Genomic DNA, 13,983 nt, shown 5'->3' on the forward strand with positions numbered 1-13,983 from the left:
TTTATTTCATTTTTTCTTTATTTTTCCTTTTTACAATTTGAGTTTCTCATTGTACAAAAGATAGATTCTACACATATATAGTTTCGCACTGAGTTCAGCAGTATATACAGTACTACGGGAATCAGATGAAACTCTTTGCATATTATTATTTTACTTCCTATGGTAAAGGCACACATTCTGCATGGAAAAGATATGTTTTAAGGACAATGTACTAGATACATTTTATTTTTTAGAAACTTAATGACTTTCGGACAATAGCAATATATAAGATAACAAATGTTAAAATGTTTGTCATTCAAGGTAACACCTCATTGTTATGAAATTTAACGCACAACCCCTACATACAACCATCGTATTTATTCCCAATTATACACATATATTTAATTTATTTTAAATGCAATAATGTTCCGTCTTATACTAGATGTTATATTCATATACGTATTATGACTACCAGCACTGTGAAGGTAAAGTTAACTAAAGTATCATATTTTAAGATTTCTATACCCAAAAAACAAAGCTAAATAGTTTTTACTCTTTGATTTGTCTTTTGCTTTTATCTAAATAATCGAAAAATATGAACACAGAAAGTGATAAAAATCTGGTGAAACAAATATTTTGTAATAGGTACTAAACAAGAAGCAAAATTGCAAATCAATACAAGATTGTTATGCGTTATACAATTTTGTTTTTCGTTAGGAACTAAGGAAATATTTTGTTTTCGTTACAGACATTAAGTTTGTCATAAAATTTAGTTATTTAAGTTTCCATGACTACAAACTATTCTTAAATTAATTAATAGATACATTATAAACACATTGATTATCAAATTGACAACATTTAATTTCTGCGTCTAAATTGACAAAGATGTCTTCCATAAGTAGCAATTCATTGATTTATTTAATATAACTCTACCTCTTTGCATTTCTTATAATCTCCCAAATAACCAGTCTTTCAATTTTGCATAACATAATTGATACAGAAAGAAATTGTGATTATTACTTGCGCCATAATTATGATTTGTGTTTTCATTTTTTTTTTTAATTGAATGATATCAGGGGCTTTCACACAAGTTTTCAGCAGGAATTTTAAAATTGAAAAAGAAATCAAAATTGAAAAGTTATCTTTTAAAAAATTTTCTTCATTTACGACCCCACATTTTCCGGGTTATTCCCCTTTATGGATGGCTCTGATGGTATCAACACACTTTATAACGTGTACACACTAATAATCTCAAGTTATATTTTATTTTAACAACTAGGTAAGTTTTTACATTTAAAATTTATTTTCAAATATATCTTGTCAAGAATACTTTAACGCCTAATAATTTATATAAGATGGAATGTACACAATCAGACTTAAGCAGGTAACAATGAGTCCGGGAAAACTTAAATTGCACACATAATTTTAACTTTAAAAGATAAACTTGTAGGACGTTATGCAGAGTCGTTCTGATGCGTGATTAGTGCCATACTAAAGAGTTTGAATAACATATGCTTCTTGCAGTAGCCAGGCCTTTAGTATCACGCTACGTAAGTCAAACAACTTATGCATAAGGCCCATAATCATTACTGTACGCACTTACATCTTCTAGTTAAAAATTTCTTTCTCTCTCTTGTTAAAATGAATAAGAAGGATACTTTGTAGAGTTTGGCTAAGAGTACATACGTAACAACTAAATCTCAATCTCTTTACATTCTCAGTTGTAGACAGAAATCCATAGGTGATAAAATAAACTTTGTATTATCAAAAAATGTACGCTACAAAATTAGTATTTCATACTGAACATCCAGGTTAGATTTCTAGCATTATTTACTAATACATATCAATTTTAATGAAAGCAGTTTCAAATAGTATAAACTTGTTTCAAATGCTACTAATAGTAGCTACATCAATAGAACAATGTACTTATAATAAGAACATAGTAGTTACGTTATTTTTGAAACGATGACTATAAATTTGTAAAAAATATTTATTTTCCCAAATTGAACGCAATAGATCGTAATAACTAATAAAATTATGTACTTGAATGTGTTATTTCCGTGTTTAAAACGAGAATTTTAGTAATTTATGTTGTTCTGAAGGTGTGGGTAGTGACTCGCTAAATAAAATAAATATGTGCCTTGGGTATATGAATAATTAAGTACCACTCTATTACAAGTAATCTATACCATATTTTCCTTCCGAGGTTTTTTGTTATTGCGTACGGTTTACTGCAGAAAAATTAGGGAAGAATTTAAAATATTTCGAGGAGAAATCAGACAGAACAACATAGATGTTATGAAGTATTTGAAGTTGGTAAGTGTAAATATTTAAATATTGTAAGTGAAATAACGCATTAAAGACTGAATTTATTAATGGCAACTTCTATTAGACTATATTTTTTAGAAAGAGCGTTCAAATTAATATGCTTTTGTTTCTATGCACATCATAGTCTAATAGAAATGACTATGCGCATCATAGTCTAATAGCATATGAATTACGCATCATATGCTGTTTGATAAGTAAAAGCTGAGATAGTGTATACTTTTATCCAGTCAATATTGTACAGTATTTATTATGTAACATGCTTTTCATTCGTGTTTTTCTTTAATATGCTTCATAATTAGGTTCAAAGTTGAGCATTTACGAACTAATTTAAACTTTACCATTACGTACTGGTTTGAACTTTTCAATTTACTTTGTTTTTTAAGTGAACTTCTCTTCTTTGAAGTTAATTAATATACAATTTCCTCATTTGTCTGTCATTTGGTGACATTGCTCCAAATTATAGCATTTAGGTAGCTTCTTTCGTTTCGTTTCTTCTTTGTATGTACTTTATCTGTTGAAGGAAAAGAAGCATTTGTAACTATTCTTATGTGTTTAATTCTTCGGAGATTTCTGTACGTCCATTAGGTTTCGCGTTGCTATCCGTCAGTATCAAACTTAATATAAGCTATGCACATACTGAAATAAGTGATCAGTTAGAAACTTTGACAGTGAAGATAGAAATAGAAAGAAAAATGTTGACAAGAATGAACTGACCCTCCCTTCTGCTCAACATGGGGAGGTATTATCTCATAGCAGTACGAGAGCCAAAACATATACCTTCCTTTCACTCTATTTAATTTAATCTAAACAAAAATTATCATGTACTCTCAATGAATGCATTGTTATCCTCATATACGATGGGAAACCGTACACAAGATGAGTTCTTTCGTTCTCCTAGTTGACTTTGCTATCGCCTTGAGGCAAGACGACTTTTCCTTTGTAGAAGCGAAATAATAAGTAGATACTAATATGATATTTATAGTAGAGACAGAATATAGGTAGAACCTTGATTTTGTTGTATATCTTATCAGTCGATATAACACTCTTACCAGGAGCATTAAGTTTAAAAAAATAGCTTTCAATAACATAACAGGGCAAACATTTCGAAAATATTACGTAATTTCATCGAAGTTTGAACTCATTTCGCCTACTATTTGCAAATTTTGTGATTAATAGATTTAAGAACTGTGGACTTAACACAATTTCCGGTAAGGATATTCTTCCATGTCAGCATAATGAAAAAGCTTTGTGAAGACAAAGTTATCTCAATCATGGTCAGTGTCATGCACTCCCATTAGAGTTTCGTCTAATTCATGTATTGAAAAAAGACGTAAAAGAGTGAAGAAGAAATTTATATAATTTGTGTTATGACTACCTTATTACTTATCAGAAGTGGTGTTATCGATAATGAATATGATTAAGAATTTAATGGCAAAGTAAACCTTGTATGTCAGTTTCCTTCACTCCAAACATTTACAACTTACAAAGAATAATCCAGAAATAATAATAATAATGAACCAATAAAGTGAAATAATTTGTTTGCACAATTATCGGAGCTGCTTAAGATGGATTACTAGGTATATCAGATAGTCCGAAGTATTCACTGGTACTAGATAATAAAGTAATCATGGAATTCTGATTGGATACTTATTGGAGAAACATTGGTTTAATTTTTCATTTTCAATGTTAAAAATTTGTTGCGAAAAATGTTTTATAAAAGCAAATATTGTAATATATATTCTAAATATTTCATAATTTCTTTTACAAACTATCAGAGCCCTTCTTCGTCACGAGTGGTTCACAAAGAGCATAATGAAAAAGCTTTGTGAAGACAAAGTTATCTCAATCATGGTCAGTGTCATGCACTCCCATTAGAGTTTCGTCTAATTCATGTATTGAAAAAAGACGTAAAAGAGTGAAGAAGAAATTTATATAATTTGTGTTATGACTACCTTATTACTTATCAGAAGTGGTGTTATCGATAATGAATATGATTAAGAATTTAATGGCAAAGTAAACCTTGTATGTCAGTTTCCTTCACTCCAAACATTTACAACTTACAAAGAATAATCCAGAAATAATAATAATAATGAACCAATAAAGTGAAATAATTTGTTTGCACAATTATCGGAGCTGCTTAAGATGGATTACTAGGTATATCAGATAGTCCGAAGTATTCACTGGTACTAGATAATAAAGTAATCATGGAATTCTGATTGGATACTTATTGGAGAAACATTGGTTTAATTTTTCATTTTCAATGTTAAAAATTTGTTGCGAAAAATGTTTTATAAAAGCAAATATTGTAATATATATTCTAAATATTTCATAATTTCTTTTACAAACTATCAGAGCCCTTCTTCGTCACGAGTGGTTCACAAAGAGCATGATATAACAAGATATGAACCATATTTATTATTGGAGTATATTGTGCAATGACTTGCGTATCTTTAAACGTTGATAAATGCTTTTCGTTGTGTCTGTATAATCACTTTATCAATTTATAGTTTTATATTGTGAATCATGTGCCACTGAAAGTGTTTGAGATCTACGACTTGGGTGAACTAGTGTTGTCCACGAGACTCGTGAAATTTCTTGTCTAGTCCCAAATTTAAAAAGATAATCCACGTCTTGTTTTCGAGACGAGACAAGATGAGAACTTTCAATACTACTTTTCAAGTTTAAAAAAAAAATGTGCCAACTTCTTATGAGCAGGACAAATTGTGACTATTTTCGTATGTGAAGTAGACATGGAAATTTGTAGTATTATGCACTAGTATCGTTAGTGGAGGAAGATTTTTTTTAAATGCACACTAAAATAAGTTTTCTTTAGCGTGCAAGGTATAAGTTAGTAACAAAATATCATGGTTTTCCTTGTGATTTCTTGGCTTCGGACGTAGACAAATGATACCGCATGCGCAATACAAACGAGAAATTTCGGGCTTAAATTCCTACGCCAGCATCATGACACGTTTTCCTCAGTCTCACCGCGGTAATGCTCTTAAGATATCGTTAATATGGAGACCATAGCCGACTTCTTTCCAAATTTTATCCTTCTTTGTTGTTGTTAAAGTTTCAATGTAAAATAACATCTCGGTTGTACCTGAAATCTGCTAATAAGTGAATATATATACACAAGTGACACCGATATCTGTATAAATATGGGGCCCATTCACTTATATGTAATTAATTGTCAAATATCATTTACAAGAACATAATGATAATTTTAACACAAATACGAAGGGGCCCAGAAAACTTTGACATCCTGCATCTCATGAACTTCCAAGCTCGAAGCACGTGGACTATGTACTTCTAACGTTTTTCTCTGTTAAGAAATAGTGGTGAATAATATTCCTGTTGTAATTAGTGAAAAACTACTTTTTTGTATGAGCTTGCTCGTTATGAGTTAGAAAAAAAAAACATGTTGAAACTTGGTTAAATAGTGTTACTAATCCAGTCTAGTACATCATAAGTAAAATATTTTGCTATCACTATCCAGAAAGTTGAAAACTTTCAATCAAGAACTACAATTAATTTCCAGATTTTACAGTGTTTTCTAGCGAAGTTTCCAGAAATGTAAACATTTTAAGAAAAAAAGAAAGAAAAATAGTTTGAACAGTGATAGAAAGCCCAGAAGTGTTTGAAGGCAAGCGTTTTAAAAAGTGATTCCTGATTTACTACCCTCCCTTTCCAGATCGCCGAAACTATCTGGAAATGCAAGGTCAGTTTATTTTGTAAATGACCATCCTAACCCGAAATTAAATGACGATAAAACTCTCCTTAACTTGTAGGAAGACATGTGTACAGGTGAAGTCAGTCATTTTGTAACTAACAACTTAGGAGATTCCACGGGAACATGTTAGTTTGACATGAATGAAATGTGTAGCAGAAAACTTATTTCAGCAACATAACACAGGGATGAATTAAGGTCACGCGTCTAACATCACAAACTCTATACACGATCGGAGAATAGGAAGGAGTACTCAGACAATCGGCAAGCATTGAGTTTCTGAACAGAGCCTATGAAAGTGCACCGTGGAAAACACACAACAGTGAATATTTATTTTATTAATTAATTTATTTTTACGATTCAAACTGGGACATTCTATACAACAAGATGCAAGAAAACATTAATAATGCATTTTGGCCGTGAATGGCGAATGAACGCACCATTCGTCGTTGGTTTGTCAAATTTCCTTCTAGTGATACAGCATTGCAAAATGAGCCCCGTGAGTGTCGACTAACATGTTCAGATGAACTCCTTACGAACACTCTGAAACCGAACCCTTGGAAAAGTATTCATAGTACTGAAGACGAGTGAGACATATATCACAACGCCGTCATTTGGTAAGATGCAATCGGTAAGATGGAAAATTAGACTTATTGGTGCCACACAAGTTGATACCGTCCAGAGGTGTGCAGTTCATGAGTGTAAGAAATTAGCGGGAAAATTTCTTGCATCAGATTGTCACTTGAGACGAAAACTGAATCTGCTATGTCAATCCTAAGCAGTCAGGATAATTGGGTTATGATCAATGTCCAACAAGGTTACCAAAACCCCCGAATACGTTGTTTCTGGTATAATAGTCTATAGTAAAAGGGATTCAAAACATCTTTCTTCATTTAGGCGAAACCATCATTGGAGATCATTACTCTGCTGAACTCCATGAAATGCACCACACACACATGGTATCTGGACTTACGAAAGGACCATGCAGACTCTCCATGAGTTGCAGTACGAAACACTTTGTCATCCAGCGTGTTCCCCCAATATTCTTTCCACTCACTACCATCTCTTCCGACGTCTCGATTACTTCTTGGGAGAGAAGATCTTCCCTGATTATCAGGCGGTGAAATGAACGGGTTGAGGATTTCTTCGCATTGCAGACTTCAGACTTCTTTTGCCACAAAAGTCAATCACTGCCTGAGTTATGACAAAAGTGTGTGGTTGTACATTACGACTATTTTCATTAATCAGGTTTCCTTTTCTTTCCGTTTTAGCCTTTGGAAGTTACGCCACTGGGGCGGACACATCATTCGCACCAACCTACTAATAATACCGGATAAGAAACCCAGGAAGATGGTCACATAATTACTATCACATATGCATCTATGGATAGACTTTTTGGTAGGTATACACTCGACCCTTTTCAAAATTATGGAGTATATCCTCCCGTTATGCACTCGTCCTTTCGTAAATTTAAGGTGAGTATACTCTGGATTGTAAAATATTAGGAGCGTATACGCACCATTATATCCCGATATATATAATTCCCATAATACCAATCCCCATATATATAATACTCGGAACGTTTTCAGTACGATGTCGCTCAGGTTGTCCAAGTAAACACATATTTTGAGTATCTAGCGCCAAGAATCATTTTTTTTCAAGCGCCAAGAATCATTTTTTTTCAATATGTCATTACAAGTAGACCTAATATGTTACATAAAGAAGTGTGTATGTAATCGTGTACGAAAAGACAAACATCAAGAAATACAGTTTGCTAGTTAATACTGTATCATATTAAAGAAATAGTTGGGAGGGGCAAACCCAGTTTTTATATAAGAAATGGAAACCGGTTTGTAGAAAAACTGAAAATCAGAAAAAGAAATTTCAGTTTTTCACCGAAACCAGTTTCGTCTTTTCGGTGAAAGACTGCTTTGGTTTCCCACCGAAAACCTAGATAGGAAACCGAACCGGTTTTGATAGAAGGCTCAACCGCCTTTAAAACTGAAACTGAGTGTTGGTTAAAAAAAAAAAAAAAAACTTGACTTTAAAAAGCTGAAACCGGTTTTTGATAGAAAACCGAACCAAATTTGAAAAACCTTTTTTTGAAAGTTAAACACCGGTTTCGGTTTTTTAAAACCCAAAAACCGCGTGTTGTGTTCATCTCTAGTACATAGTACATAGATATTTTTTCAAGCGAAAAACAAAAACTGCGACTTGTTATTGGCAACGTACGATACATTTAAATGCCACGTAAATGCGTTTTCTTCTATATTTGCGAAAACTGAAAGTAAAATTTGCCCTCAAGCATGCTAGCTTGTTCATCTCAATACGATCCATATCAACTGATATTTGTCCTATACGCCGAAGTTCCACTGAATGAGAGATACCTGATAAGTCACGAATTATTGCTTCTTTGACCTTGATAGCGGCTGCCACATAAAGAGGCATGGATTAACAAATCGACGGAAGTTGTCCGGATAGGCTGCCAAACTTCTTCCAGAACTTTCCAGAACCCAGACAGGTATAAGGACGCCGTCTATTAACTATCCGATTGGACCCCTTATTCAGTTGCATGGTCATCTGCACTAAGGTTTGCTGGCATTCAGTACAGTAAGCAAAATACCTTGTTCTCTGACATTTTATGGTATGGATTCCAAATATTAACACATTCGCTGCTGAGAACGCCCATCGGTGTCCAGTACTGAATTTGGCACATGCGCCGGACGCCTCTCGGCGCTTGTCCCTGCAGCTGATTCACTTTCCCGCCAATACCTGCCCAGAGGCGTCCGGCGCATATGCCAAATTCAGTACTGGACGCCGATGGGCGTCCTCAGCAGCGAACGTGTTAAAATAGATTTCATCTCAGCTATAGATTTCATGCCTCTATTAAAGCCAGAAGTAATAAGAACTAGTACAATTTCCGAATTCAATATTGATTGCTATAATTGTAAGAGATAGTAGGAAATAGTTTTTGATGAGGATTCAGCGTCCGTTAAATAGGTTGCCGTTGGTTACCATAAATGGCAACCGAAATTCCCTGAAAATATATTTTTTCCTTTATAATGGCATACATACATAGAATAAAATAAAATAAAATAGACCAAATTTATAAAATTGTTTTCCAAGAGTTGTCATTTCTCTAACCATGAGTTGTAATATTTATTCAGTCACACGCTGTATAAAATGTCAATATAAGCTCCCTATTTACATGAAATACACTAAAAAGTACCTTAATTTTCTATTCAAAACAAGATAGTTTCTCTACAGATTGTGAAACTGCGGTAGACCACCAAATTCTGGGGATTTAATATTGAAAGTGAAAATAGATCTGTAACTTCCGTTAGCAATAGTGTGATAATGCGAGAAATACAACCTATTTACCGGACGCTGAATCCTCATCAAAAACTATTTCTGACTATCTCTTACAATTATACGAATCAATATTGAATCCGGAAATTGTGCTAGTTCTTACTACTTCTAGTTTTAATAGAGGAATGAAGCTAAGATGAAATCTATTTTGAGATTTGGAATCCATAGCATAAAACGTTTGTCGCCTCTACTACCGCTTCACTCTATGGAAACCAGTATTAGGATCGGAAGTAGTAGTTTATATCTACTACTTGCGGTTCCAACAGAGGAATAAAATAGGAAATTGTACTTAATCTTGCAATACTGAATTTATGTTTAAAAAACCGCTCTTCGCTATCTGCACTTTAACTATGGAAACCGTGGATTCCCAACATTTTCAGTTTGCATAGAGGAAGAAGTATCGAGATGAAAGCTATTCTTGGAACAGTCAATCCGTATCAAAAATCCTGTTTTCCCTATCTCTTACTGTTTGCTCTGTGAAGATCGATATGGAAGCCGAAAGTAATATTAAATTTCTACCGCTTCCAGTTTTAGTAGAGAGATACAAATGGATGTGGTACCTTTCCTTTAGATTCTAAATCGATTTTTAAAAAATGCTTGCCGCTATTTATTATCTATTTTGTTCTATGGCGATGAGCGTTGAAACCGGAAATGATCTATTTCTATCACTTTCGGTTTGAATAAAAGTTTAAAGGAGGAGATGGAATCTGTTGTTGGGATGGTGAATTGATTCCAAGAAACGCTTCTCGCTATCTCTTATCGTTTTGATGGAAATCAGTATTGAAACTGGAAGTAGTGATACAGTCTACAACTTTCAGATTTAGTGAAGAGATGTGAGTGAATTTATTTTCTCTCGAGACGCTGAATGGATTTCACAAAACTGATTTTGTTCTGTGGCAATCAATGTTGAAACTGGAATTGATTAATTTCTATCACTTGCGATTTAGAAACAGAGTCAACAGATGAAACGGAACAAATTCTGACACTGAATCTAATCTTTAGAAAACAAATTATAGACACATCTTCCCAGTTTTGCTCTGATAATTGTCGCGAGTCATACATATAGACGGGCATAGCCGTTCTACAAAACTACCGATGCTTATGTATAAGATAGTTTGGAAATCTGAGAAGCAAAAAGGAGAGTAAATATTTCTCTAATATCGAAATGATATTATTACAAATTTTAGAATAACAACTCAAGGCAAAATGGTAAATACACATTTCAACAAGTACTAGTGTTACATATATATCACACGAAGGAGTTTAGTTTCTATGACGTTATTACCGAAACCGGAAGTTTTAGTAGATTTATATTATTTCCGGTGTTGGTAGAGAGATTAAAATGGAGATGGAATATATTCTTGGGACGCTTTAATGATTACACAAAACAGCTTCTCTTTATTACCGTTTTTACTTATAGCAATCACCATTAAAAACTGGAATTGGTTGATTTCTTCCACTTCTGGTTCTAATAGAAACAGAGAGGAGATGACATATTAGGCCGGGATCTGAGGGGGTTTGATCATGCATGAGAAGCGTAACGCAATTTTATTTCTAATTATTGTTATAGGTACTATACTGATCGCGAAAACCGATGTCGTGGCCCCCCAGCGTGGTCGACACATTGGGGGCAGGGGGAAAAGGGGTGGGGCACAGAAAATCGTAGACTTTCACGTTGGCGGTCCTAGTAGCCCTCCTAATTGCCACAGAGACATGAACCATACCTCGTTAGAAAGCTTATAAAACGCAAATTCCAACGAGGTAACTTTTGTGCCCCCGTGCCCAACACGTAAAAGAAGAAGAAGAAAGTAAAAAAGTTGGAAGAAAAACACATTTTTGTAAAATTTGTGGGACGCTGGCAACATTGTTGTTTGTCAAACGCAGGAAAAAATAATCTCACATGTACGCCATACATTGGCAACAATCATATAAAAAATGAAGAGTATAGATACAATATCAACAGAGATAAAATTTCGGAACTTCGTACCTCGATGGTCACTCTGTATATATTTTTCGATGTACTGTCGTCACGTTGGTAGCCCTAGAGACGCCCCTAAGTATCACAGGGATATGAACTATACCTCTTTGGAAAGCTTATGGGACACAGATTTCAGAGAGGTTACTTTTGTGCCCTCCCTTCTGCGTACGACAAACAACAGTGTTGCCAGAGTTTTACAAAGTCAAAATTCTTTTTTTTAAATTTTCTTCTTCTTCTTTTTCTACAAGTTGGGCATGGGAGCACAAAAGTTATCAAGTTGGAATTTGTGTTCTATAAGTTTTCCAACGAGGTATTGTTCATGTCCTTGTGACAAATAGGGGCGTCGTTAGGGCTGCCAGACAACGTGAAGGTAGACGACAAATATACAAGGAAAGTGAAGAGTGGTACGAGCTTCCGAATTTTTATCTCCCTTGCTATTGCATCTACGCCCTTCATTGTTTTTATATGACTGTTCCCAATGTCTGACGTACATGTGAGATTTTGTTTCTGTGTACGACAAATAACAGTGTTGTCAGCGTTCCTCAAAGTTCAAATATGTGGCTTTCTTTTATAAGAAAATATAAACTGGAGAATGGGCAAATTCAGTACCTCCCATTTACCCCTCGTAAACCCAATGACCAAATACAGGGTATCACTAGTTAGAATATTTATTTATTTATATTGATAACAAATTTTTACCTTTGTAGCTCCTTTGGGATAAGTTTAACGATATTTTGAGTTCGGTAGGATAACATTTTTTGAAATGCATCTTCAGTTGTAAAGCCATTATCATATTGTTTTAAATGTAATTGAAATAAAAATATATCAGTATTACAACAACTTTATTTGCATTTACCTTTATTTGTTGAACATTTATGTTCCTGATGTTAATCCAGCAAATTTTCAGTGTCTGCTAGTTTTGGAAACGGAAACGACTGTTACCTAAAACATGAAGACCAATTAATAAGAACGTACGAAAACCTGGAAGCTAACCAGAATGAAGCGCACACAAAAATTTTTCTTCATGCATTTGATTCAGTTAGAAACAAAGGAATTGGAACCCTAATAATTCACATCCCAGGCACGGGTGTGTTCGTGTTAGCCATATCATCTTGGCATGATTTGAAAGACGTCTGTTGCCATAGTTTGTGCTTAGTCGCTGATATTGGAGAAAGGAAAAGAGCTTTAGGATGTCATATAGCTTCAGAAGCACTTGGGATAAAATTCTCCAAAAGCTTACCAGCTCTTGATGTCTTTACAGGCTGTGACTCGACGAGCAAAGTAGGAAGCAAACAGTATGTTTTCAGTTTAGCAAGAATATCTTATTCTGTTTTAGATGTGCTACAGTTGCTACAGCAATAAGACCTGAATGATACTCAACTTCACCAACTAGAGGTTGTCTATTTAAAGATTGTTAAGAAAAAGAGAAATTCTTGTGATAAATATGGATATATTCACTTCCTGTCATCCCCATCAGCATTAATGACATTGTTTACCGTGCACCTCCTACTCTTTCCGACAACGTACTGAGATGCAGTGCTCAACTGAACTATTGGAGTAACTCCACCATTCCCTTTGCAGAGCCTTTAGATTTAACCAAGTTTGTTTTTTTCTTAGATGATAATGAAACCATACGTCCACTTCTGATGACACATCCTGACGTACCAGATATCTTACTTCCATCCTGCACATGCAAAACCTGAAACACACTATCTTGCAGGTGTTTTGTAAGTAAGTCGTCTTGCTGCAGTTATTGTGTTTGTAGGGCAATTGCAAAAATCCTGTGACAAAATATTACTGCGAAGAAGACGATAGTGACTAAGTAAATTATACCCAATTGCAATAATTAAGAAGAACAAGCCATTAGTATTAGATTTATTTTTTAAATTGATATGCAAACTTAAGGCAACAGGTACGATACGTTAGGCCTCAAGTAATTCATGATTAGTTTAAAAAAAAAAGTGGAAATTTCGAAAATCAAGAACAGTTCGTTTGTGAAATAAAGAAGTGTTATTAAACAAGTGAAGATGTGTGCGTTATTTGTCACTGGAAATTGGCTGGATTAACATCAGGAACACAAATGTTCAACAAATGAAGGCAAGTGCAAGTAAATACTAATAATATATTTTTCTTTCAGTTACATTTATTAACAATATAATAATGGTTTTACAACCAAAGATGCATTTCGAAAAACGTTATTCATACCAAACTCAAATTATCATTAAACATATTACAAAGGAGCTACAAGCATAAAAATTGGTATCAATATAAATAAATGAATATATAAGGTAATCAAGAAAGTTCTGTCGCTTTTTCACCCAGCAGCTTCGAACATCGATAAGTCACCTAAGACGTACCTCGAAGATCAAAAATAGTCTCCATCAGCATCGACGACCTTCTGCCAACGTTATGGAAGGCCATGGATTCCATCGCGGTAGAACTTAGTGGGCAGTGAAACGAAGAAGATATCAAGTGAATTTTCCACCTCTAATAAGGATTTGAACTGGCGTCCACTAAGGTGATTGTCCAAGGAATAGAACAGATAATAATCGGACGGTACAGTGTCCGGGAAATATGGCAGATGTAATAGTGTTTCCCA

General features: G+C 34.1%; 1 protein-coding gene across 5 annotated transcripts in view; it reads right to left on the minus strand.

The window, feature by feature from the left end:
* Nucleotides 1–13,983, minus strand: part of LOC145662786 (Ig-like and fibronectin type-III domain-containing protein 2) — a 1,216,055-nt gene continuing 1,202,072 nt past the window's right edge. For all 5 annotated transcript variants that reach the window (XM_081728668.1, XM_081728663.1, XM_081728665.1 and 2 more), the window contains one exon: nucleotides 1–13,983. This exon is cut by the window's right edge and continues 16,023 nt beyond it. The gene's annotated coding sequence lies outside the window, so the exon portion shown is untranslated.

This window comes from Thermobia domestica, chromosome 10 (assembly GCF_964235325.1).
Source record: "Thermobia domestica chromosome 10, izTheDome1.hap1.1, whole genome shotgun sequence".
Taxonomy (NCBI): domain Eukaryota; kingdom Metazoa; phylum Arthropoda; class Insecta; order Zygentoma; family Lepismatidae; genus Thermobia; species Thermobia domestica.